This window comes from Neoarius graeffei, chromosome 28 (genome assembly GCF_027579695.1).
Source record: "Neoarius graeffei isolate fNeoGra1 chromosome 28, fNeoGra1.pri, whole genome shotgun sequence".
NCBI classification, from domain to species: domain Eukaryota; kingdom Metazoa; phylum Chordata; class Actinopteri; order Siluriformes; family Ariidae; genus Neoarius; species Neoarius graeffei.
In genome coordinates, this window is record NC_083596.1 from 15525759 (window position 1) to 15550456 (window position 24698).

The window sequence follows — 24698 nt, forward strand, 5'->3', positions numbered from 1 at the left end:
GACCAGGTGGGCTTTCCAACAATTACAGTACACTCCATTTGTTAAATGAATTGACAACAAAATGTCAGCGGTGCTGTCTGATCTGTTTCGGGATGTTAACACAAAACCTGGAACACAATCCAGAGTAGGAACTGAACACACGCTGGGTTTTCAATCATATGATCACACCGATAAAAAGCTTATTCACCAAGTTGACTTGCATGCAAACACACACACACACACACCTCTGAACTATCTTCCTCCCTCACACATTGTCACTTTGTTCCTGCCCCAGTAAGCATGTTCAAAAGGTACTTACAGCTGTGCAGGGCATTACTGCAGCCTGCAGCAGATTTGTGATCTCCACACACAAACGCACACACTCCTATTTTTCAATGAGCACTACAGCATCAATCATTCCAGATACCAGGCTGTTGACACAAGGGCTCTGGGGAGGCAGAAAAGGGGGGGGTGTGGAAAATTCCATAAGTAACGAAGCTTATGAAGCGAGGGTTTGGGATGAGACTAGTGGCCTGACAAGGTCAGTAAGCTTTACGGCCTGCTAAACTGCTGTGAAAAACTCCCAGGCAGGCAGAAGCACTTTTTGAAGGGGAAGGCACGGGGGAGTCGGACGGCTGCTGTATCTTTATTGCTTCTTTCTTCCTTTCTTTTGGGCGTCGAGTTATTTTAGGATTTGCGCTGACCCAGGTGAGTGCTGATACATACCGAGTGCTCGGGTTGTTCGAGATTAAGCATAAGTAGCAGAAGCAGCCTTCTCTCGTTTCTCATCATTCAACAGCATGGGTATGGTTTTGCCAAGAGCGTTTAAGATTAAATATAGTACGGAACAAGGTAGTAGATCAGCGGCAAAACCCGCCAGCTAGCGCCTGCCAAAACTAAAATCACGTGTGGTCTTTGGGTCTCGGCTTTCACGGCCGCTGCACATGTGTGCGGCATGTTAACGCGAGAACAATCTGTATGTGAAAAGCTGTGCTGTAAGCTTTCTGATACGACTCCATCGAAAATAATAATAATAATAATAATAATAATAATAATAGGTGGCACGGTGGTGTAGTGGTTAGCGCTGTCGCCTCACAGCAAGAAGGTCCTGGGTTCGAGCCCCGTGGCCGGCGAGGGCCTTTCTGTGTGGAGTTTGCATGTTCTCCCCGTGTCCGCGTGGGTTTCCTCCGGGTGCTCCGGTTTCCCCCACAGTCCAAAGACGTCCAAAGACATGCAGGTTAGGTTAACTGGTGACTCTAAATTGAGCGTAGGTGTGAATGTGAGTGTGAATGGTTGTCTGTGTCTATGTGTCAGCCCTGTGATGACCTGGCGACTTGTCCAGGGTGTACCCCGCCTTTCGCCCGCAGTCAGCTGGGATAGGCTCCAGCTTGCCTGCGATCCTGTAGAACAGGATAAAGCGGCTAGAGATAATGAGATGAGATGAGAATAATAATAATAATAATAATAATAATAAATCCATTGACGTTGAACATACAGCAGGCCATTAGCTCAAAGTCATAAATTCAACCCGTGTCCGACCTAGCGTGTCCGTGTCCTACTGAGCCACAACTCTGTCAACAAGTTAATGACCTACATTCAAATCTATGTCCTTAGCCAGACAAGTGTTCTCTGTCGGCTGCCTCACGTCCGGCTAGAAAAGTTTGTTGCTTAGCAAGTTAACCGATAACTACAGCTACTGATTAATATTGATTTATGAGAGTACAAGTTTCAGTTCCTGGAATGGAAAAGGGAATAAAGCAGTCTTAACTTTCAACAAGAAACTTTTATTTCAATTTTCCCATCATTTCCATTGCCATTTGAGCTGTACTGGAACGAAGAACCTTCTCCAAAACAAGTTACCTCCTTGCCAAGGTTCTAATAGTACTGCACAGATTGACAAATTTAAAAAAAATAAAAATAAAAATCTACATTCACTGGATATGATCAAATCGCATGTTTGATTAGCTACTCTACTACAAGGATATCAGCTCATATACTGCGAGTAGAGAAAAACAAAATGGCATTGTTGGGTTTTTTTTAACAAGTATTTAAAAGAAATGGAAATAGCTAAAAGAATATAGATTTTTTTTTCTCCACCCCAAATCTCTCCTGTTCCACACTCCAGCCCAGTTGGTGGCAGCAATGCATCTTTAAAGTTGGTTTGCCAACTGCCAAAAAATCCTAAAGAAGAATAAAATGGCGGCGCATGTTGCTGAACCAACCGAGGACGAAATAAAAACTCTACTTGAAAACAAACCTCCAAAAATACCAAAAAATAAATAAATAAGTATGATGGTAAGCATGTATCTTTTTTTTTTCCCCCAAGGATTATTATAGCATTTTCACAAACTGCTACTGTCATTTCACCGGTTTGTTTACATTCTAAGTGGAAATGATTTTGTCTGACATTTTGTACAAAAAAAGTTATCAAATTTGCAAAAAAAATAATACAGGGATGCAAACGGCGCGCCTTTTGGCGGATGCCGCCTTTTTCACGGCTGAATCGCGCAGATCCGATTTTTTTTTTTTTGTTGGAGTGTCTGATTAGAATTTCATCAAAGTAAATTCTGTATATAAGCAAATGCCGTTACAGTCCATGAAACATAGGAAGTATGAGAATTAAACAGTAAATCAGAAAGTTGCGCACTTTTGCACAGCTTTCGCGCAAACATGCGCAGCTTTCTGATTTACTGTTTTCTTCTCATACTTATACTTCCTATGTTTCATGGAGTGTAACGGCATTTGCTTATATAGTAATTTTAATACAGAATTTACTTTGAAATTATAATCAGACACTCCAACGCCCCCCCTAAAAAAAAATATATATATATATATATATATATATATATATATATATATATATATATATATATATATATGATCTGCGTGATTCAGCAGTCAAAAAAGCGGCATCCGCCAAAAGGCACGCCGTTTGCATCCCTGCAATTCAGCAGTCAAAAAAGCGGCATCCGCCAAAAGGCACGCCGTTTGCATCCCTGCAATAAAAATGCTCTGTTTCACAAAATCCAGTGAACCTTGATTGAATAAAACAGTTATTCCACTCAAATTTCGTCGTACATGGCTTATAGCCAACTCGCCGCTACGCGCCTTATCAGCTATCAGCTCATGTATGACTCGATTTTGTGGAATAACTTAAACGTATTAGCTTGCTCATCGAGCAAGTCCAGAAGCCTTAAGTCAGCTTAAAAAGCAAGTCCCTATAAGGGACGCGTTTGCACTGCCAAAGTCTTTATCCTCTCCTGATAACGTCTTTATGCCCTCGAACAAAAAGGCAGAAAGTCCTTGGCTAAGATTTCAGCGATGAGGTGTTCTGGTCTCATGGAAAGGAAAAAAAAAAAAAAGCGATCCTAGAGTCTGTCTAGCGTCTTCACTTTTTGTGCTGCACAGTACTGGATCTTGCCGTTTAGTCACAGTGATAATGTACCAAGTAAAATGAGATCCTACCAACAGCCAGATTAGGGCTTCAGTTTGTGTGCGCAGTGAAATATGAACCCATTGGAGTGTGTTACGTTTAAACAAACATATCAAAAGAAAGGTTTTCTTTTGACAAAGTCAATAGGCAGTAAAGGTTTTTCCTTTCTCAGGTTGTTGGGCAAGTAAATTAAAAATATATCTATATTATGATGGTGACCTGTTTGTTCATGAGGCAATTGTGAATGAAAGACTGATTTGCATTACAGGCATTTAGCAGATGCTTTTATCCAGAGTGACATGCAACATACCCAGAGCAGCCTGGGGAGCAGTTGGGGGTTACGTACATTGCTCAAGGGCACTTCAGCCATTCCTGCTGGTCCAGGGAATCGAACTGGCGACCTTTTCGTCCCAAAGCTGCTTCTCTAACCATTCGGCCATGGCTTCTCAATGTCCCAGATGTAGCTCGTATGAAAAATACATGTGGGGTATTTCCCACTAAAACACTCGTGTCTAATATAATATCTTAACAGAAGCAGACTGATAAAGCACATGTTTAAACAACATTTTTTGTTCGTTGAGTTGTCATACTGCAACTAGACTTCTCTTAATTATCTCATGCAGGTCCTCTTCAAAGATTAAGCAAACTCCATCAAGGACGTTTATCCACCCCTAAACACGGACCTAAAAATAGGACCGACCATTGACTGGCAATAAAAACCTCCACTAACTCTGGTGTATAGTTTTTCCCACCTGATCAATCTTCAGTAATCTCACATACCGTTCCAGTCAATACAATGCAAAACCTGGAAAGTTCTGTTTGGTCAGCTACCAAGAAGCAAGACCTCATCAGTTTGTGGTCACAGGAACAGATCCTAAGAGGTCTGGAAATGACCACATCATCCCACAATCTCAGAGATCTTAACACAATGGGTATGGACTGGGACACGTCGTTAAACAGTGAGTAAAAGCATTACATTAACTCTCATGACATTTAAGATGATCTTTTGAGAAACGGAGATCTGATGCCAAGTACTGCAGGATTCTCTGCAGTAGCCGGCTATCCATCCATCGTCTGTAGCCGCTTATCTTGCACAGGATCACAGGCAAGCTGGAACCTATCCCAGCGGACTGTGGGCGAGAGGCGGGGTACACCCTGGACAAGTCGCCAGGTCATCGCAGGGCTTATGCCGCTTTTCCACTACCAACGCGGCTGAGTTGGGCTGAGCCGTGCCGTGCTGAGTTGGGCTGAGTGGGGCTGTTGGAGTTGCATTTCGACTACAACCGCGCTGAACCGTGCTGGCTGGAAGTGGGTGGACACATTGGGTGGAGTTAGCGAAAGTGGGTGGACGTCACGTGATGTCGTTAGGCGGCGCAAACAGTGACATCAGTGACCTTTTAAGCGGTAGTCTCACAACCCGGAGAGTAAACAATAAACATGGAGGACATGGAGTCATTAGTGTTGCTGGTCTTGGTGCTGTGGCTTGTTGTCACCAACAACGCCAACAGATACTGGCAAGAGCGTATGGATGAGGCGAGGCGCATAAGGCTTCATAATTCTCGTAATTCTTCTTCCGGGTTTACGGTGTTTACAGATCCCAGCGTGCTCGCGGGGCGTGTGAGGACACTCCTCCTCACCAATCAGTGCACAGGGGAGTGTCTCCTCACACCCCTAGCCTCACTCAGCTCGGTTTGGCTCGCTTCAGCCCCACTCCAAAACCGTGCGAGTTTTGGGGGCTAAGCAGGGCTGAAGCGAGCTGAGTCATGCTGTTCTTAGATAGTCGAAACGCGAGCCGTGTCGGGCTGAAGTGAACTGAAGTGAGCTGAAAAAGGGTAGTGGAAAAGGGCCATAACACAATTAGCCTAACCTGCATGTCTTTGGACTGTGGGGGAAAAGCAGAGCACCCGGAGGAAACCCACGCAGACACGGGGAGAACATGCAAACTCCACACAGAAAGGCCCTCGTCAGCCGCTGGGCTCGAACCCAGGACCTTCTTGCTGTGAGGCGACAGTGCTAACCACTACATCACCGTGCCACCCCAGTAGCTGGCTTTAATAAATAAATAAATAAATAAATAAAATAGTAGGTGGCTCTGAAGTTTGTGGCGGCTAAGCCATCGTGGTGCGCCAAAGGCATGCTAATGCTAGGGAGATCTGGGAGCATGCCCCCCAGAAAATTTTGAAATTTACATGTCTTCTGGTGCATTCTCAGCTAATATATTACTAACCATTTCCCTGTAAAATACGCTGTAGTACGCTGCCTGGCACTGTAACATAACTATGTGGTGAGCTTATTTGGTGCATGTGTAAACTATATTACATTACATTACCAGAGAGTGTCAGCGATACAGCATCTCAGATGGCCATACCATGAGAAACCAGACTCGTTTATAATTAGCCAAGTTGCTCTTCATGAGAACAATTTGATCTTCGAAACAAAACAATTAGAATTAAAATCCACTGAAAACTCAGGGAGGAGTAACGATTTTCCTGAAAGTTCTTTAACTGATTTAATTAGTGACTTGTTAATGAGAAAAATCACAAAACCAGGGAGTAACTTTTGTACAGACTGTTTTGTTTGGAAGATCTAATCAATCAGAATCAAAATCCACTGAAAACTCAGGGAGGAGGAGAGATTTTTGTGAATTATGGACAGACGGACGGATGACAGACGCTGTGTGATGGCAATAGCTCATCGCCGACGGCTGGGGAGCTAATAAAATATTTTGTGAAAACCGAGTGAAATGGTCTGCAACAACCCACTGCGTCTTTACCGTCATCTGCCAAGTTGTCCGCTGTGACATGGTCATGTGGTCCGGATCAGTCAATCAGAGCATAAGAATCGATCAACAAATACAGAGTCGCTTCCGGTCATGCTAGACCTGAATTGAAGACAATTTTATAGTGGAATAATTAGATTTGCAGCAAATTATGGGCAGCGAACACAATATTTATTTAAAAAAAAAAAAAAAAACGCTTGAACACTGAAAGGCAAGGGTTTTTTTTTCTGGGATCGAGTAGCTGTTGCAGACCGTCTGCATAGGCGGAGAAAACCGCCAGTTGCCGGCGCTTGTGGACATCTCGGAGTACTGGTTTCAAGACTGCTACTGGTATAGTTTATTGGACCGGATTTACCATGGGTTCCAATCCACTGGTGCACCTTATAGTGTAGACACATTATATGGAAACCAGACCATCGCACCCATATACAGTTCTTCCCCAAACTTGCCACAAAGTTGGAAGCACACAATAGTACGGAATGCCTTTGTACGCTGTAGCATTACAATTTCCCTTAAAAGGCACTTAAAAAAGGCACAAACCTTTTCCACCAGACAGCACAGTGGTGTAGTGGTTAGCACTGTCGCCTCACAGCAAGAAGATTCTGGGTTTGAGCCCAGTGGCCGACAGGGGCCTTTCTGTGTGGAGTTTGCATGTCCTCCCAGTGTCTGTGAGAGTTCGGGTGCTCCGGTTTCCCCCACAGTCCAAAGACATGCAAGTTAGGTTAATTGGTGGCTCTAAATTGACCGTAGGTGTGAATGGTTGTTTGTCTCTGCGTGTCAGCCCTGTGATGACCTGGCGACTTGTCCAGGGTGTACCCCGCCTCTCGCCCATAGATCAGCTGGGATAGGCTCCAGCTTGCCCTCGACCCTGCACAGGATAAGCGGTTACAGATAACGGATGGATGGACGGACCTTTTCCAGCATATCGATGTTCCTGTGGACAAAGTGAGAAGTTGTGTTGAAGTTGGACTGGAAGAACTCCTGCATAAGAGCTCTGACCTCATCTCCACTGAACACCTTTGGGATGAATTGGAATGCCCACTGTACCCCAGACCTCCTTAGCCAACATCAGTGTCTGACCTTATTAAATGTTCTTGGGCCTCTAGAACCATGCTCCAAAATCTGGCAAGACTTCCCAGAAGAGCAGAGGAAGAACTAAATCTGGGATGGAATGTTCAAAAAGTACAGAGCGATACAGGGCAAAACTTGCCCCAGAGCACATCACCATGGCCATCAGAGCGATACAGGGCAAAACTTGCCCTGGAGCACACCACCATGGCCATCAGAGCGATACAGGGCAAAACTTGCCCTGGAGCACATCACCATGGCCATCATGCCTCTGAAGCAACAGAAGCCTGCAGGAAATTGACTCGGTTACTGCGAGAACGTCAATACTCAATCAGTCAAAGCAGGACTCCTAGAACTGACACAGGGTACTTGATCTGGATTAGTAACCGTACCAAGCTATACACCCTACTTACCAAAGCTTCTCACGACCAGCATGTCCGAACGCTCATTTCAGAGCAGTTGTGATTTTTCAGCACTTGATGACTAATGTTAATGTTACACAGCAGGAGCGCTGATCTCTGATCAACCATTCACTCAGAGCTGCTTCAAGCACACTTGTCCAAGATCAGATCAAGTAGGCATTGTGGAGGCAGAGCCCTCTGGCTTGTGAAGGAGTACGAGTGTGATAAGAAGAGGCTATTCAAAGCATGTGAATCATCCAGCAAACGATTTATTTTTCAAAAAACACATATGTTGTTTTTTTTCCACCCCAAGACCGGTTGCCGTTTACTGTGAACGCAGTCCCTTTTGTAATTTTTCTCTATATTGCTCTCTTCAGTTCTATTGTACAAGGCTGTACAAGTAGTGCAAAAAGGTACGCCATTCCATAAAAACAATGTCCTTATCACAGCGTACAGAGGTTAAGACCTATGAAACGATGGCCAAAAAAAAAAAATGAACAAAACCCATCAGCGTAAATGAGTTTCAGGTTTCTTAGACATTTCTAGGTCTCTTTATGGAGTGCAGATGAAAATAGTCATATACAGAATAACATTTTCTGATGAAAAGCATATTACGGTGTTTCGATGGGAGGAAATGGCCGTGTGTAATGGAGGTTATGGCAGCGTACAGGCTTTCCCCGAGAGCGGGACCTGCGCCGAGTTAACTGGGTTTAATCCAGAAGTTCACACAGGCTGCACTAATCTCTCCAAATCCTCATCGTGTCAATGACCAAACCTCAAAAGCTACATTTGACATATTAATTTAGTGAACTCTGCTTACAATTACTGCTGGTTATTAGTCTGTAATAACCAGTGGGTTGCGTATTGCGCCACCATCAGCAGGATCATAAGAAAACTAAGGCGGGGGGGGGGGGGGGGGGGGGGGGGGGGAATAGGATTTTTAAAAATGCATGAAAATGCACGGACATGGTTTCTTTCGTTTACTTCTCGTGGTAAAAAGCAGCTGCCGCATGCAATCAAAGGTCACTTTGTCATTTCCTGGGAAATGCAATAGCCCTAGAGTGTCAGCAACACCTCATTTAAGTGTGTGCGTTCGCCTTGTCATGCTGGTATGCCATCTCACTCGCCAGCCCCCGAGGAAGCGGAGGCGCTTTTTGAGGCGTGCTCCTGTGGGTGGACACACAAAAAGGTTGCCTGAAAGATTAACCCGCCTCCCTTTTATAGCCTCCGACAAGAGGTTAAATCACTCGTTAAAGCCTGCTGCTCCAACCTGAATAATTAGATCATGAATATTACAGCGGCTGACTCAGTCACACCACGACTGATCAATCGTGGCCGCGTTGGCAGGGAGCAGAGTCGGGGATAAGCCTCCCGCTGCACAGAATGCCATGCTTCCACAGGGGGCTGGTCTAATTAAGCTGAGGGCGGCAGAGTCAAAGAGGACGCTGTGAGCCAAAACAATTACTTTTCGGTTACAATGGAGACAGGCAGAGCTTTTTCTCCCCGCCAAGATGCTGTTTGAAGGGCAACGGCACACTGATCCTGTATTCTCTAATAAACAACCTCCGTCGCCATTTCAGTGGACTTACATTTTGAAAAAAAAATGTCTGGTCTGATTTCGTCTCACTTCAATTCTTGTCCACTGAACAGTGTGGTGGAGAACATCATCATAAGGAATACGAACCATCTACATCCGGGCTCAGTGTGCGCCCCCCCCCATCACATAACCATTTCTGTGAAAATCATTTTTAAATGTCCAACAGGGTTCTCCAGAACGTCGGAAGTAGACAGCTAAAAAATAAATAAATAAAAGTAGTAGGCAGCTCTGGAATTTGCGCCAGCAAAGCCGCCGTGGCACCAAAGACGCGCTAATGCTAGGGGGATTTGGGGGCATGCTCCCATAGAAAATTTCGAAATGTACATGCCTTCCAGGGCTTCTGGTGCATTCTCAGCTAATAAATTATTAACCATTTCCCTGTAAAATACTTGCAAAATAATATGTATGAGGCGATACGGTGGTGTAGTAAGGTATTAGGCAGAGACCCGTCCACCCGTAAATTTGACGGGCGATTGCCGATTTCAACGGGGCAAGTATACACACAGACGGATACTGAAACGGACGATAATGCCGAAAATTTTCGCACATGAATACTCCCACATGTCATCCGATAAATCCAGTTATGTTCCGCCCACACACGGACTGGCCATCGGGAGTAGCGGGAGTTTTCCCGGTGGGCTGGTGGTTCAGCGTGGGCCGGCGGAGAAAAAAAAAAAAAAAAAAAAAAAACAGTTGCGCGCTGGGCCTTTAATATGATAAGCAATGTTAACAGTTTCTTTAACAAACTGTTAACATTGCTTATTACAGTTGCGCGCTGGCCTTTAATATGATAAGCAATGTTAACAGTTTTGTTAAAGAAACTGTTAACATTGCTTATCATATTAAAGGCCAGCGCGCAACTGTTTTTTTTTTTTTCCTCCGCTGGCCCACACTGAACCACCGGCCCACTGGGAAAACTCCCGCTTACTCCCGATGGCCAGTCCGTGTGTGGTTCCGCCATCATTTACAAATCGTAAGAAACACAGTTTAATACGAAAAATACTGAAAACTTGAAATGAAAAATCAGAATATTTCATCGTTTCCGCCATTTTTGGCCCGCACTGAATCTTGTAACATGCGGACTGAATAAATCGCGAATTCTGATTGGTCGAAAATTGCCAAACACCCTGCGTTGTAGTTTCCTCTTTCTTGGCGGGAGAACCGCATTTTTTTTTGCTGACTCACTCTTCTGGATCAAGATGAATCCCAACAAACGCCCCAAATTGAATGTGACAAAAACTGATTCGTTTTTCCACAAAAAGACAGAAAAGGTAGTGTGATACATTGATTAACAAGGGGGGTTCATTGGGGTATGGTAAAATAGAATACTGTTTTTTTGTTTTTTTTTTTTATTAAATACTGTAACTAGATCAAAAGATTATATACAATTCATTGTTGTTTATTTTCTTTTCACTTTTGTTACCAAATCAAACACCATACATACATCTGATACATTCAGGAGTGAAACTGAAAAAAATACAAAGTTAAAAATATGCAATATTTCTGATCAAAAATTACACGCCATTTCACCCTGAAAATGTCCTAGAATGCAGGAAATGAAGTCTAAATTTCAAAAATTTTCTGGGGGGGCATGCCCCCAGACCCCCCTAGAGGGACTTCGCGCCTGCGGCGCTCGTCTTCGCACCTGCGGCGCTTATCAGGATTATATAAAAATATTATTTTTGACTGGTAAATTTCTTTTTCTGCCTAATACCCTATGGTGTAGTGGTTAGCGCTGTCGCCTCACAGCAAGAAGGGTCCTGGGGTTCGAGCCCCGGGGCCGGCGAGGGCCTTTCTGTGTGGAGTTTGCATGTTCTCCCGTGTCCGCGTGGGTTTCCTCGGGTGCTCCGGTTTCCCCCACAGTCCAAAGACATGCAGGTTAGGTTAACTGGTGACTCTAAATTGACCGTAGGTGTGAATGTGAGTGTGAATGGTTGTCTGTGTCTATGTGTCAGCCCTGTGATGACCTGGCGACTTGTCCAGGGTGTACCCCGCCTTTCGCCCGTAGTCAGCTGGGATAGGCTCCAGCTTGCCTGCGACCCTGTAGAAGGATAAAGCGGCTACAGATAATGAGATGGGATAATATGTATGAAATATGCATTTCCCTCCAGACGTGTGTGTGCTTGGCTTTCTCAGTTACCCTCTGTAGTATGCTGCCTGGCTCTGTAACATAACTACATACGCTACGGCATGGTCATATGGTCTGGCTCAGCCAATCAGAGCACAAGAATCGATCAACAAATATGGCGTCGCTTCTGGTCATGCTCATGGTGGAATAATCGGATTTGCAGCAAATTATGGGCACTAGAGACGATATAAAATCGCCTGAACATTGAAAGGCAAGGGGGCCCCCCGGGGATCGAGTGGCACAGATCGTCTGTGTAGGCGGAGAAAACCGCCAGTCACCAGCACTTGTGGACATCTCTGGTCCATCCCATCACGCCAATACTTTAAAGGAACAGTCCACCGTACTTCCATAATGAAATATGCTCTTATCTGAGTTGAGACGAGCTGCTCCGTACCTCATCTTCGGCAGCGCATTGATACGGAGCTCAGATATCAAGGCGCTGCCGAAGCGCGCAGAAGGTGTTAGTACGCCTGTCATTATAGCGCGGACTTTCCATAGCATAGAAAATCGCTACGTTTCAATTTGTGTAACTGAACTTGTTTCATATCACTGGTCATATAAACCTATGTAAACAGGAAAAACGTGGAAGAGTTTGGTCGCATCTAACTACAGCCCCAAAAAATACCATTGGCCATGCTGAGCCTAGCTACATTGCTAACAGGAGTGACAGCGCGTCTGACTGCGTCTGACTGACTGGGAGGTCGCGCAAAGCTCAGAGAGGTACGGAGCAGCTCGTCCTCAATTCAGATAAGAGCATATTTCATTATGGAAGTATGGTGGACTGTTCCTTTAAATCTGTACAGACTGATTTGAGTGCAAACTGTATCAGATGATGTATTGTGCATGTAGGGCACTAGGTAGGGTGTACAGCTCTGATGTGTTAGATCACGTATAGGACATTAATAAAGAAACCATTTGTTTGTTTATTTAGTAGAGTTTTCATTCCCTTTAAAATCACTACACTACACTACTAATGAAGATTGTTGGGCCAATCAAATGACGACAACATTTTTGGCTTCACAATTATGTCTCAGCTTCAGTTCTCATGGGAACCAAATCAGTACTGGTACTAGTCTGGTCTGCTTGGTGAAGGAAATCGTGACAAAACACAACAATTACATTCAAGTTGACACTTCTGGTGCGTGTTGTCAGATGGAAGAGTGCTATTTAAATAATACTGGTTGGCATTGAGTGATACATCAGATATTCCATTCACCTAGCATGATACTGAACGAGTCGAAGATGAGTTCAAGATCATGCTCGCTGAATGGAATTGGAATATATATATGATAGATCACGAAAAAGGGCGGCACGGTGGTGTAGTGGTTAGTGCTGTCGCCTCACAGCAAGAAGGTCCGGGTTCGAGCCCCGGGGCCGGCGAGGGCCTTTCTGTGCGGAGTTTGCATGTTCTCCCCGTGTCCGCGTGGGTTTCCTCCGGGTGCTCCGGTTTCCCCCACAGTCCCAAAGACATGCAGGTTAGGTTAACTGGTGACTCTAAATTGACCGTAGGTGTGAATGTGAGTGTGAATGGTTGTCTGTGTCTATGTGTCAGCCCTGTGATGACCTGGCGACTTGTCCAGGGTGTACCCCGCCTTTCGCCCGTAGTCAGCTGGGATAGGCTCCAGCTTGCCTGCGACCCTGTAGAACAGGATAAAGCGGCTAGAGATAATGAGATGAGATGAGTATTATATTCAGATCTTTCAGTGAAAAATTATTATTCTCAATCTCAATTATCTAGTCCAAGGGACACTTAATAGAAATCTAGTCAAAATTGTCAAAGGTCAAATGCGCATTCTCAAGTTCCCTACCACAAAAGGGTAGAAGGTCTTGTATCCCTTGGTCTACTATTATTTTGAATACATTTTTTTTGCGTTGGGGACCTCTCGAATCTGCATTTGAATAGATTTCTATTAAGTGTCCCTCAGACAAGATATCTAGTATAGATTATTTTTCTAGAGTGTACCCTTTGGTAAGAATTAACTGGAAATCTAACTCCTTGCATAACAAGTAGTGATTTCTAAAAATCTTGCAAAAACTCAATTTTGACCATTTTTATTACGAAATTTTACAAAACTTGAAGACTTGTCTACAGATTTAAAATCACAAAAGGTATCACATCATAAAATAACAAGGAATATTAAAAAATGTAAAATTTCTAATTACTAGTAGTCTTGAAATAAGTTTTGCTGCTTGTAAAATATATTAGTGCCACTTCTTTCTTTGAATCTGGAGCACGGCTGTTTAATGTCATTGTTTTAATAGCACTGTAGATAGGGCTGGGCGATATGAGAAAAAATTATATCACGATAAATTTTTTCAAAATTTTCGATAACGATATATATCACGATATAAATCAAATCACCATTTTTGTATTTTCTTTAATTTTCTGCTCAAAATATGAACATTACAAATTAGTAGTTCCTTCCTAATTAACAAAAATAGCTTAACAAGCCTTCAAGTTTCACAGAACCAAAACAAACTGGATGCACATTCTTTTGTTCTTTTTGTTCAAATGAATAAACTGAAACTGAAAAATAAAAACTATATACCATGGTTAAATCATTTGTGCAAATTCTAGCAGCTTTCAAATAAACATAAAAAAAAAAAGACATATTGACGTGTAAACCTTATGCTGCAAGGAGAAAAAAAGTGCAATCCTGTACGTCAGTGTGTTTAAGGTTTTGTGTAACACTTTGTTGTATGTCCGATTTTAAATATCCAAAATACCTCCACACAACCGAAGATCTCTGGCCCTTCTTTTCAACGATGTCCTCCAGGGCAGTGCTCTGACTTTCCTGTTCAGAACTCCGGTCAGTCGGCTTCTCGCTCATTTTTATAATCGCTTTGTTTCACGCTTTGTTGGAGAAATGCCGCGCTCCTGCAAACTTCACCACAGCCATGCTGTGCGTTGCTGCTACACGTGTGTGTGTGTGTGTGTGTGTGTGTGTTTGTGTGTGCACGCAACCTAACTTGACGTGGCTCTCTTCCAACTGATTGGTTACGTGCGGTACTGTTTAGTTATGATTGGCTATTCGCGTGTCTGTCAAAACTTCGGATGAAGTAATTTTATTGAAGGCGTAGGCTTATCGTAGGCATATCGTACGTGTCTAATTTCTAATCGTAGAGATTTTATATCGTGAATAACATCGTAATCGTAAAATCGCCCAGCCCTAACTGTAGACCCCTAATCATTACTTCTAATCTGATCATTTGCAAGCAAATTACTCGACAGGATATGGTTTACAAACCAGTTGCAAAATGAAAAAGGAATTCAAGTTGTTGAAGTATAATTAGTAAACAAAAAAAAAAGTTACAGGAAGCAGTCTTCAAAATCATAAGTAGAGTTAAAGTTGCTTTTGAAGATAAGTTCTCACAAAGTGGTTATTGCTTAATTCATTATACATGTACCAGGGAAAACCCATATTGTTTTTGTAAAACATCTCATCATCTCTAGCCGCTTTATCCTGTTCTACAGGGTCGCAGGCAAGCTGGAGCCTATCCCAGCTGACTACGGGCGAAAGGCGGGGTACACCCTGGACAAGTCGCCAGGTCGTAAAACATTTGTTGGTTATTAATTTTCTCAGTTGTTTAATTAGTTACATGCTTGTTTTTGCTTGTATGTTCTTCTGAACAGAACAGAGACCCAGAGAAATATCCTAGTCTGAATAAAAAGGACCTTATTTTTTTGTATAAATTTTTAAGTAAAGTTGGTTTTGAAAATTCCCGAAAGTTCCCCAAAATTCCCATAAATTCCCGTTAATGCCCATGGAAATTTTCCACTCTGAAAATTCCCGGGAATTTTGCAACCCTACCAATGTGTCTCTTTTCCAGTTTTTCGATGTCCATTGGTATGTTTTTCTCTTGCAAATACACGTCAAGAATATATAATGAAGTTTTGGTAGCCTTTTGGACGTTCAGCGTGTCTTTAGTTTCAGTTTATTTATTTAGTGCTTAAACCTAGCACTGGATTAGCCTCGTCTTCTCTCTTTCCCGGCTGACAAAGAAATATGTTTGTGCGTATGCGCAGCAGAAAAGCTGTCACTGGATCGCCGCATGAGTGCCGATGTGTGACGTCGTGTTGTCTTGACAACGTGCAATATTATAGCAATACTGCATGCTCATTCTCCATTGGGGAGAGTTGCGGAATACATGGAGGAGAAGAGATATGCTAACAATATTGCATGCCATCAATAAACCCACTAGAATGGAATAGAATAATGTTTTTATTCCATGGAAAAAGTGACCTGTATGTATAATAATTTAGGTTATTGCCATTTTTTTTTTTTTTTTAAATCTACCAGACTTGAATCATTTAGACTAAAATTTTCTATAAAATCTCAGGCTAAGGCCATGTACACACGTAGCCGGGTATTTTTAAAACCGAACATTTCCCCCCCCCTCCGTTTATAAAAATGTTTTATCCACACCACCTTGTCTTCGAAAAAAAATCCCTTCCACACATAACCGAACATCTGCGTTTTCAATCACATTCATAAGCATTCCAAACCTGTAGATGGCATTATTTCCCCAAATCCTACCCCCAATCACATCAGAATAGCCCGCTGTTGGCGTCACTTCCGCCTAAACATAAAACATGGCGCCAAGCTCGTTCGTCTGGACAGACAGACTCGGAGACAGAATCGCTTCTAAACACAATTTTGGAGTATAAACTTCAAAAGACGCAAGAAAATGTTGATTGGGAATCTTGTCAGTAGTTGGGCTTCTAAAATTAAACATGTAAATAGCACCTGCACAATAATTAACGCTTTCAAGGCACTACTCCGATCCATTACTCTTTGTCCATGCTTAATCTGGCTTCTGCAGTCAACAAAGGTCGCACGTTTGACGTCAGGGCAGATTTGTCGTCATTTTTTTGGCGCAGACTGTGACGTTCTAAAACGCAAAACTCCGGTTATCTCTGTCTACCCCAGGGGTGGGCAATTATTTTTTCCATGGGGCCACATGAGAAACAGAAAATTTTGTGGAGGGCCGGACCAAAAGGCTGAACTAAAATTCTGCATAATATTAATTGTATTTCTTTATATAAAGCAGTAAATAAAGGCCCGGTCCCACTGCACTTACGGATGCAAAGAGGATGTAAAACGTAAAAAAATCTTTGCCATCCGTTGGAAAACGCTACGCATCCGTTGTGTACTCATTGCATACGTGCTTCATACGCTCTATCCATCGAGCATCCGTCCACTGTGATTTCATCCGCGCAAAAAGTTTTGAGCTGCACAAAACTTTTAGAACGGATGAACTTTCCGCCGTGTACGATGTAAATCCACGACATATACGAGCAACAAACGTTCTATGTCCGTTATCATCTGTTAAACGTCTGCTGTATCCTCTCTGCATCCTCTGGGCATCCTCGCAACTCACATCCGCTGCAGCTGAAAACGGAAAGAGGGAGGAAAGATAAGGTACATGAAACGTCTATTCGTCGTTAGTAGCACGGAAATAGAAAGGATGTAAGCGTATGCATCTCGTATATAAAGTATTCAAAACGGACAAAGCGTTTATATCTGGGATGTATCTCGTATATTTAGGATGTCTGGAGTATGTCTAGAGTATGTAGAAGGACACCTAGCGGACAATCGATATTTTGTATAAAAGGGGGGAGAAAATCATCTGGATCTCAGTACGAGTCGAACAGCCATGGTGTTGATACAAGATGTAGTAGAGATGTATCAATGTAGCCTTCTTCAAAAACGAGATGTAGCCGCCAGCACGTCTTTCCGCTTTATGCTGACGGCGTGCGTGCTGCATCCTTTATATCCGCGGAGCAGACGCAATTCATACCCCCCGCATGCGCAATGAACGGTCTGCATCCGATATACATCCGCGCAACATCCCCTTTGTTTCCGTTAGGCGTACGTGATGCATCCCCTTCATCCGCTATGCATCCGCTCTTTCTGCTATGCGTCCGCTTCTCAGTTATCACCGGTAACCCCTTCGGAGCTGTCATCCACTTCCATCCGCTAGGCTTCCTATGAACATGCGTTTAACATCCCCGCTATATACTACCCACGTCCGTTCTTTTCCGTTCTGTTTTCGCAAATTTTCGCCATTTTTGTCCATTTCTGGAGCGGATGAAAACGGATAGACCCACCCCCGAAATTTTGCTCGTCCGCTGTGTCCTTTTTGCATACGTTTTGTGTCCATCGGCCAGTGGGACCGAGCCTTAACATTGTTTTTACAAGCTGCTAAGACTGGTAAGAGTACGGAAAAAACGAGGTTGCCTTACAAAAATGTCATTTATTCAATCAAATTTCCCAAAACAATGGTTAACAAAACGTGAACGTTTGTACTTTTTTTTTTCAGTCACATTCACCCCGAAACACAATAGACATCACAGTATTGTCTTTCTACTCCAAATATCAAGCAAGATACATCATATTATAATAATGATGCCCACATTTGTAGTCTAATCACCTCATTTGGTGCTTTTCGCCGGAGATTGGCTCTGACGTCTGGTGACGTCACACTATGTGATTGGCTAGAACGTTTGAAGGATGACGTACAAGTTTGTGGTTGGTCTGGACAAATTACGGAAGTAGTTATCGCGGGATTAGGTTTCGTGGAATTTCATGTCATTTTCATGTCGCGCGCATTGCGTTTTTGTTGAACACAACTTCAAAATAAAAGCAATGCACATTCAGTCCATGCATGAGGTAAAATTAGAAAATACGTTTATTTTGTAATTTCTCATTAACCTTACGCGGGCCGGTCAGAATGAACCAAAGGGCCGGATGCGGCCCGCGGGCCGTAAAATGCCCAGGTCTGGTCTACACGAAAAGGCATACATGGAGTTTTCAAAAATCTTCACTTTGCCCGGAGTTTTTTTTAAATATTCGTTTTTGATGTGTTTATGTGGATGACAGGCCAAAACGTAGAAAAATATCTTCGTTTCACAGATACCCGGCTACGTGTGGACGGGGTCTAAATGGCCAAGTGCACAAAAACAAACCTGCAACACTAAATAGTTATATTAAATATTGAATCTGGCAGAAAAAAAAAAATTAAATAAAACTTTTTAAAAAGAGAAATAAACACGAGTACTCACTACGCTACTACTTAAAATTGCTTTTCACGCCAGATCCATTAATCAGGACTGCTTGTCCAGTTATTATTGCATTTCACCAATTGCCTGCACTATTTTTAGCCCAGCTCACACAAGAAGGTTAATCAAATTCGGCATGGATACTTGGGGACGTAAATGGTGACAAAACAGAGTTAAAAATCCTGCTTCGAGGTGTGGCTTACAATGAGATGAAAACGCAGGATTTGAAGGTCTTGCCATGTTTTATTTATCAGTCGTGATTCATTCGGGCCATTTCCTTAATAATCTCAGGGCAAATGACTCAAATGATTCAAGTTTGCTCAGGAAGAAGACAGAAAATATCCAAAACACTTCCTGTGAGGAAGCGCTCACATTAACAGAATGAATGAAGTGAAAAATACCAGACATCTGTATCACAAATTTTTATTTTTGGTGCATATTTCATCAAATATCAATCTAGCCTTGAACGATACTTTTAAAGCACCACCTAGACACTCAGACAAAACAGTAAACGAAAGAAAAATAGCAGAATATCAATCTCTCTCTTGCTCTCTGACAGCAACGCTCCCCGTTTACCCCTTTTTTTTTTTTTTAAAGAGCGCAGTGTGTAGAGTTTCTCTGAGCTCTGTATCTCACAGCACAAGCTAAGAGAGTGTGTGCTGTCAGTGAAAGCTGAGATATACAGAGAGAATATTTGTCAGGCCTGAAAGATAACACCTCTCCAATCCATCCTTCCCTCCCTCGGCATCATGGGAGCTTGTGGTTCCCCCGGCAGGTGAGAGTCCCTATTAATTACAGGAAGCTCCAATGCAGGGACGGTCAGCGTGAGACGGGACCCTGGGACGTCGAATACGGGAAGACAAATGGCCCGGCCGTGAGTGAACGCTCGCGCACAGATTTAGCCAAATATTCTTCTGGCGATGGGGCGCTTAGTCAAATTTTTCACCGCCCCTCCCCCTCGCCGTGCTCAGCCGATCATACGCTATAGTGCAGCCTGCGATCCACATTCATACTGCATCGGTAAAATCCAACCAGGCAGCCTCATGTTTTAGAAAAAGTAGGTCACACAAGGTTAGGAGCTTTTTTTAAATGCTGAAAGTTGACTTTTTGTCCTCAAAAGCTGTGCTGCCGTTGTGTGGACGGCATTAAAAAAAAAATGTTTAATGCAGCCATGCCAGAAAAATATGTAACAAAAGTGCACTCAAGTGAATATGCCCACAAGCGCATACACAAAAAATACACACCCACAACACACACAGTAAATCTTGAAAACATGTTTATATTACATTACGTTTGACAAATTCCTTTAAAAATGCATGTGAAATTTAATCACTTAGAAGATTTATTATTTGAATGCATTTAAATATTAATAAGCCTATAACGTTGCATAAACTGTGCATTCATATTGCATAAACCACAGAAAGTGAAAATCGAGGCAAGATCATCATCATAAATTTTTATGTTTCAGAAGTGTTGGTTGGTTATTTATTTATTTATTTATTTACCTACCCACCCCGCTATGGTGGGTTCTCGTCACGGATATTTACCCCAGCTTAATGTTTCTTATGCTCGTTTTTGTTTTTTTGTTTTTTTTAAATTTGTACTTTTGTTTAAGCATTCATCACACAGTGTGGTCAAATCCCAAACTGCTTCTAAAATCACTATATGCATGCACTGCATGGGGTAGAACATAATGACATTGTAGATCCTAGACATTACACTATGTGCCTGCCTGCCTGCTAAAATGCTGCAATGAGATTCCGCCATAAAAAGAACGACTCCGTTAAGAGCCTGATGAAATGGCGCATTCTAGTACATTCAAGATACTGTTTGTTTTTATAGTTAATTAGAAAACTGGTGCATTCAGAGGATACTGGGAGAAAAGCTGGAACACACTCTGATGGACAGGACGTCAGTCTACACACACACACACGCTGATTAAAAACCCGATACAGCCGCGGTCTCAAAAGTAGCCGGTCACCGGCGGCAAATCGCCGTCTGTGGCTTGTTATGCCGCCGGCTATTGTCAGTCGAGTCACAAAATTTAATATTAAATATTTCTGACGGCAAAAAAAAAAAGTTGTGAACGTAAATTACATCCACTATGTCATGCATGTCCGTTGCCACGTCAACTTTGTTTACATCGTCGACATGAGTGCAGCCATTACTGCCCCTTGTGCCATATGTAAGCCGTACTCTGATTGGCTTAGAGAGTGTTCCATGGACTGTGAATGGTTCATACCATCATGTGACTCACAAATGGCGACGAAGAGAGTTGCAAGCGGCTCCATGCTGGATGCGTGGCTAAAAAGGTCCAGAGGGAAAGGTAAGTACGTTTTGAACGCAAATTTATTCTGTCATTGTGTTGATATAGAAAAATAAATACGTCTTAGTCCACCGTTTCTCAGCCTTGCTTAAGACATTATAATCGCAGATCGTAAAGTTGACTCTGCGTTTGACAGCTGCTCGAAAAAACAAACTGCGTGTGTAACAACGCTAATCAAGCTTACGCTAGACGACCCGCCTCAAATACCCGTCCCGGGTAAATGTTATCCCAATTTTAGATGACCTGTTCCAAATCATCCCGCCCCATGAAAAATTCATACTTGCATCTCTCTCCCTGTGTGTGTATCCATGTCATCCTCAAGTTTGGGTCCTCTACCAGAGGCCTGGGAGTTTGAGGGTTCTGCGCAGTATCTTCGATGTTCCTAGTACTGCACTCTTCTGGACTGAGGCTTCAGATGTTGTTCCTGGGATTTGCTGGAGCCACTCTCCCAGTTTGGGGGTTACTGCATATTATATATATATATATATATATATATATATATATATATATATATATATATATATATATATATATATAAAGACTCAATATTTGTTGTGCCTAACCCGCACTAAATTACTAGATTTATATAATTTCTATTCAGTAGGTCTCTACATGTATATGTAAATTCAAGAAATATTTTTACATCATATAATCTTACTTTCTTTGATTTGATTTATTTTGGTATGTACACACACATCTATCTATCTATCTATCTATCTATCTATCTATCTATCTATAAAATGTATGTGTGGAGAAATAACTTGACCAGACATACATTTATATATTTATTTTACATAGATTCGTTTGATTGTCACCCATAAATTTTTCCTTTAGTTTTTCACCGACACTGATAAAGTACATGTAGCTGCATTTTATGTAACAGTTTACTGACTGCCAAAAAATAAACATTTTGATTATAATTGAAGTTGTTTTGTTCATCTGTATTCAAGATTTCACCATATTCTTCAATAGTATTAGAGAATCTGGAGAAACTTGTCACCTTAGCTTAGTCAAAGTGCACATCAGACTCAAATTATTTAAATTATTATTCAAATTATTATATCATCCATATGTGGATTTCAATCAGACTACTTTTTATGTGTTTGTTTGCAAATATTTCTGAAATTTGATAAAATGACTGAGGTATGGTTTCATATTTCAAGTTTCCAAATAGTATTGATTACCCTTTATTTTCACTGTTAAAAGTTACCAGAGGCCACCATTTCTCAGTGCATTTCATAAAATTTTCCGTGCCCAAAGGGGGGCACACACCCCTTTGAAACCCCCAGTGGCAGACATTTTACCATTTTGCACCCTGCTGTAAATTATTTGTACCCTGCTATTCTCCCAAACTTTGAAGCCCCTGATACAGAATTTAGAAATCATATGAAAACAAGAAGACAGAGGTCATCTATATCCCCCGCCCTATATGCCAAGTTTCGAGATATTATTTGTCACATTTTTCAAGTTCTGCTGCAGGAACCCAACCCTACCTCTTTACACGGACCTCAGCAGCCCATGGCATAAACCCACCGGACCTTTGGTCCAGCTGAGCTAAAAATTAAAATTTCTAACATTTCTTAGTATCAAAAGGCACAAATACATTACTTAATCAACACGTATACCAACTTTCAAGACCATACCACTCAGTTTTCAAGTTCTGCTCCGGAAACAAAACCTACCCTGAAGACTAACCTGAGAGACTAAGTCTGAAATTGTTTCCTTGGAAACATGAAAATTTCTCAAATTTCTTAGTACGAAAAGGCACATCTACATCACCTTTTTAACATGTATACCAAGTTTCAAATCCGTATTATGAATAGTTTTGGATATATGCTCCGGAAACAAACACTGCTCTTAGAAACTAAGTCAAAATCTATGTAAAAATCTGGACAATACTTTTTTTCCAAAATCCAAAATAGCAAAAGGCACCAGTTCACATGTTGCTTGATAGGTATACAAAAGTTTCATGAAGGTATCTTCAAGATATGGCCCGGAAACAAAAACGTGACTGGACGGACAGAACCCGTTTCTATATTCCCTGCAAACTTCGTCTGGGCGGTGGATAATAAAAGTATAACAAATTACATGCAGCTTTGTTTCCTACATCATGCATCCCAAGGGTCATTTAGCTAAAAGGTTTAGGAAATGTCAGGCATAAATCCTAAACATTGCACTTCAGATTTTTGAATTAAGATTTTATGTAAGCAGTATATTTTCGCTGGTTTATATACACCGTATGCTGCAGTCAGGAAAAACCCATTGGCGCTCGTCTCATACCAAAATGCCCAAAGTTGAGTTCTTCTCCTAACGTTTTAGGCTACTTTTGCCAAATGATAGTGAAATCATTTTATTTAGGCTAGTTTCTAACCTTGGCTTGGCTTTCTGAGATACATGCAAAATAAAAACACATTCCGGTTCAGGAAAATCTGTACTTTGCAGAACTGTTTAGTAGAAAACGTAAAAATTTCACTCGTACAGCGTGTGCACAGTGCGCTTGCCAGTCCTGAACAGAGTCTTCGCACATTCGGATGTTCGGCAACCATTCCCTGTGGCAACCCGTGTACTCATTCCACCAACTGCCTTCCACATGATCCTGAGTGTGCCTGTGTGTATAAAAAGCTTCAAATAAAAGCCGCTAATACGTGTGCAGGTCATGTGTTCAGCTCATGTGGGCTTGACTCTTCCCTGAAACGGTTCAGAAGCGTCCCAGGAGGCTCTGCTGCTTTTGACGTGAACGTTAAACCTCCTTCTCGTCTGTCACTGCACCTATCCTCTGCCTCCTGCTGTTCTCCGTTTCTCTCCATCCATCTCCCTTTCTTTCATCCTTCCTCCCTCTCTTCCCATCACTCACACCCACTCGCTCAGCAAGTCATACATTAGCACGCACAGAAGTCTCGGTTCCCGGCGCTCATCCGATGCGAGATTGATAACTGCAGCGGGCAGCGCTGATAAATCAGTCGGAGCCGCGAGGTAGCAATCAGATGGAGCCGGTCTCACCTCATGCCAGTCCCTGACTGAGCAAGCTTTTTGATTTAGTGCGCAATGACTCAACACTTTTTTTTCTCCTGCTTTAAAAGACACTTTCTAGAAGACTGCTGGAGTGCAAGCGGAAAAGAATGCAGTAATTTGTTAAGCCAAGTTTTCACTGCTTCAGTGCTCGCTGAGCATTGTTCAGACTCTTTCATGACAAATGACTACAAGCCGAGGAGTATGAAATGGGTACGGCGGGAGGGGGGACGGGGGGGACGGGACGGGACCTTGATGTCGGGTTTTGATCTAAAGCCAGCACTCTGAGCAGGTATATTACATGTCATCTTGTCCTACATCCTGAAGCACTTTCCCAAACCTCACTAAGGTATTGTAAATAATACATACATTTGCTGTTTCAGAAGTTTCCTGAGTCCAGAAACAGCCCTGACCAGCCATCCTTCACGAACACGGCACTATAATCCTGAATGAGTCAGCTGGAAACAAACATGTCTTCAGTTGGCATCACAAAGAGCATAGAAACGCTTTCTGAATGCTTACAGGAAATGGGGGGGGAATGACAACTGAACCAATTCAGGAACCAATGTTCTTGAATAAACAGTTTAAATTACGAGCTCGGGAACACATTATAGATGCATTAACATTATTCATGAATCACTTAACTGGAGATAAGATCACTTTACAGATGGTGCTTTTAAGATCTTCTTAAGATGGTTAAATAAGAACAGGAGGGAAATTTCCTCCTCGTAAAATGGCAATAAAACACACCTTATGAGTCCATGGTCAAGCAGATATTAAATAAAAGAAAACTTGCTGACTTTATCCTAGCTAGCCTGTTATGCCGCTTTTCCACTACCAACGCGGCTGAGTTGGGCTGAGCCGTGCCGTGCTGAGTCGGGCTGAGTGGGGCTGTTGGAGTTGCATTTCGACTAC

The 24698-nt window shown here is 42.5% G+C and overlaps 1 protein-coding gene across 6 annotated transcripts in view; it reads right to left on the bottom strand.

Annotated features, from left to right (window-relative positions):
- fam222ba (family with sequence similarity 222 member Ba) overlaps positions 1–24698 on the bottom strand; it is a 222570-nt gene that overhangs the window by 173785 nt on the left and 24087 nt on the right. For 2 of the 6 annotated variants that reach the window (XM_060912366.1, XM_060912363.1), the window contains exon 2: positions 299–427. The exons of 2 other annotated variants lie outside the window; for them this stretch is intronic. The gene's annotated coding sequence lies outside the window, so the exon portion shown is untranslated. Of the gene's footprint in view, positions 1–298; positions 428–24152; positions 24242–24698 lie in introns of all 6 variants that reach the window. 2 more of the 6 variants (XM_060912364.1, XM_060912368.1) reach the window with 1 other exon arrangement.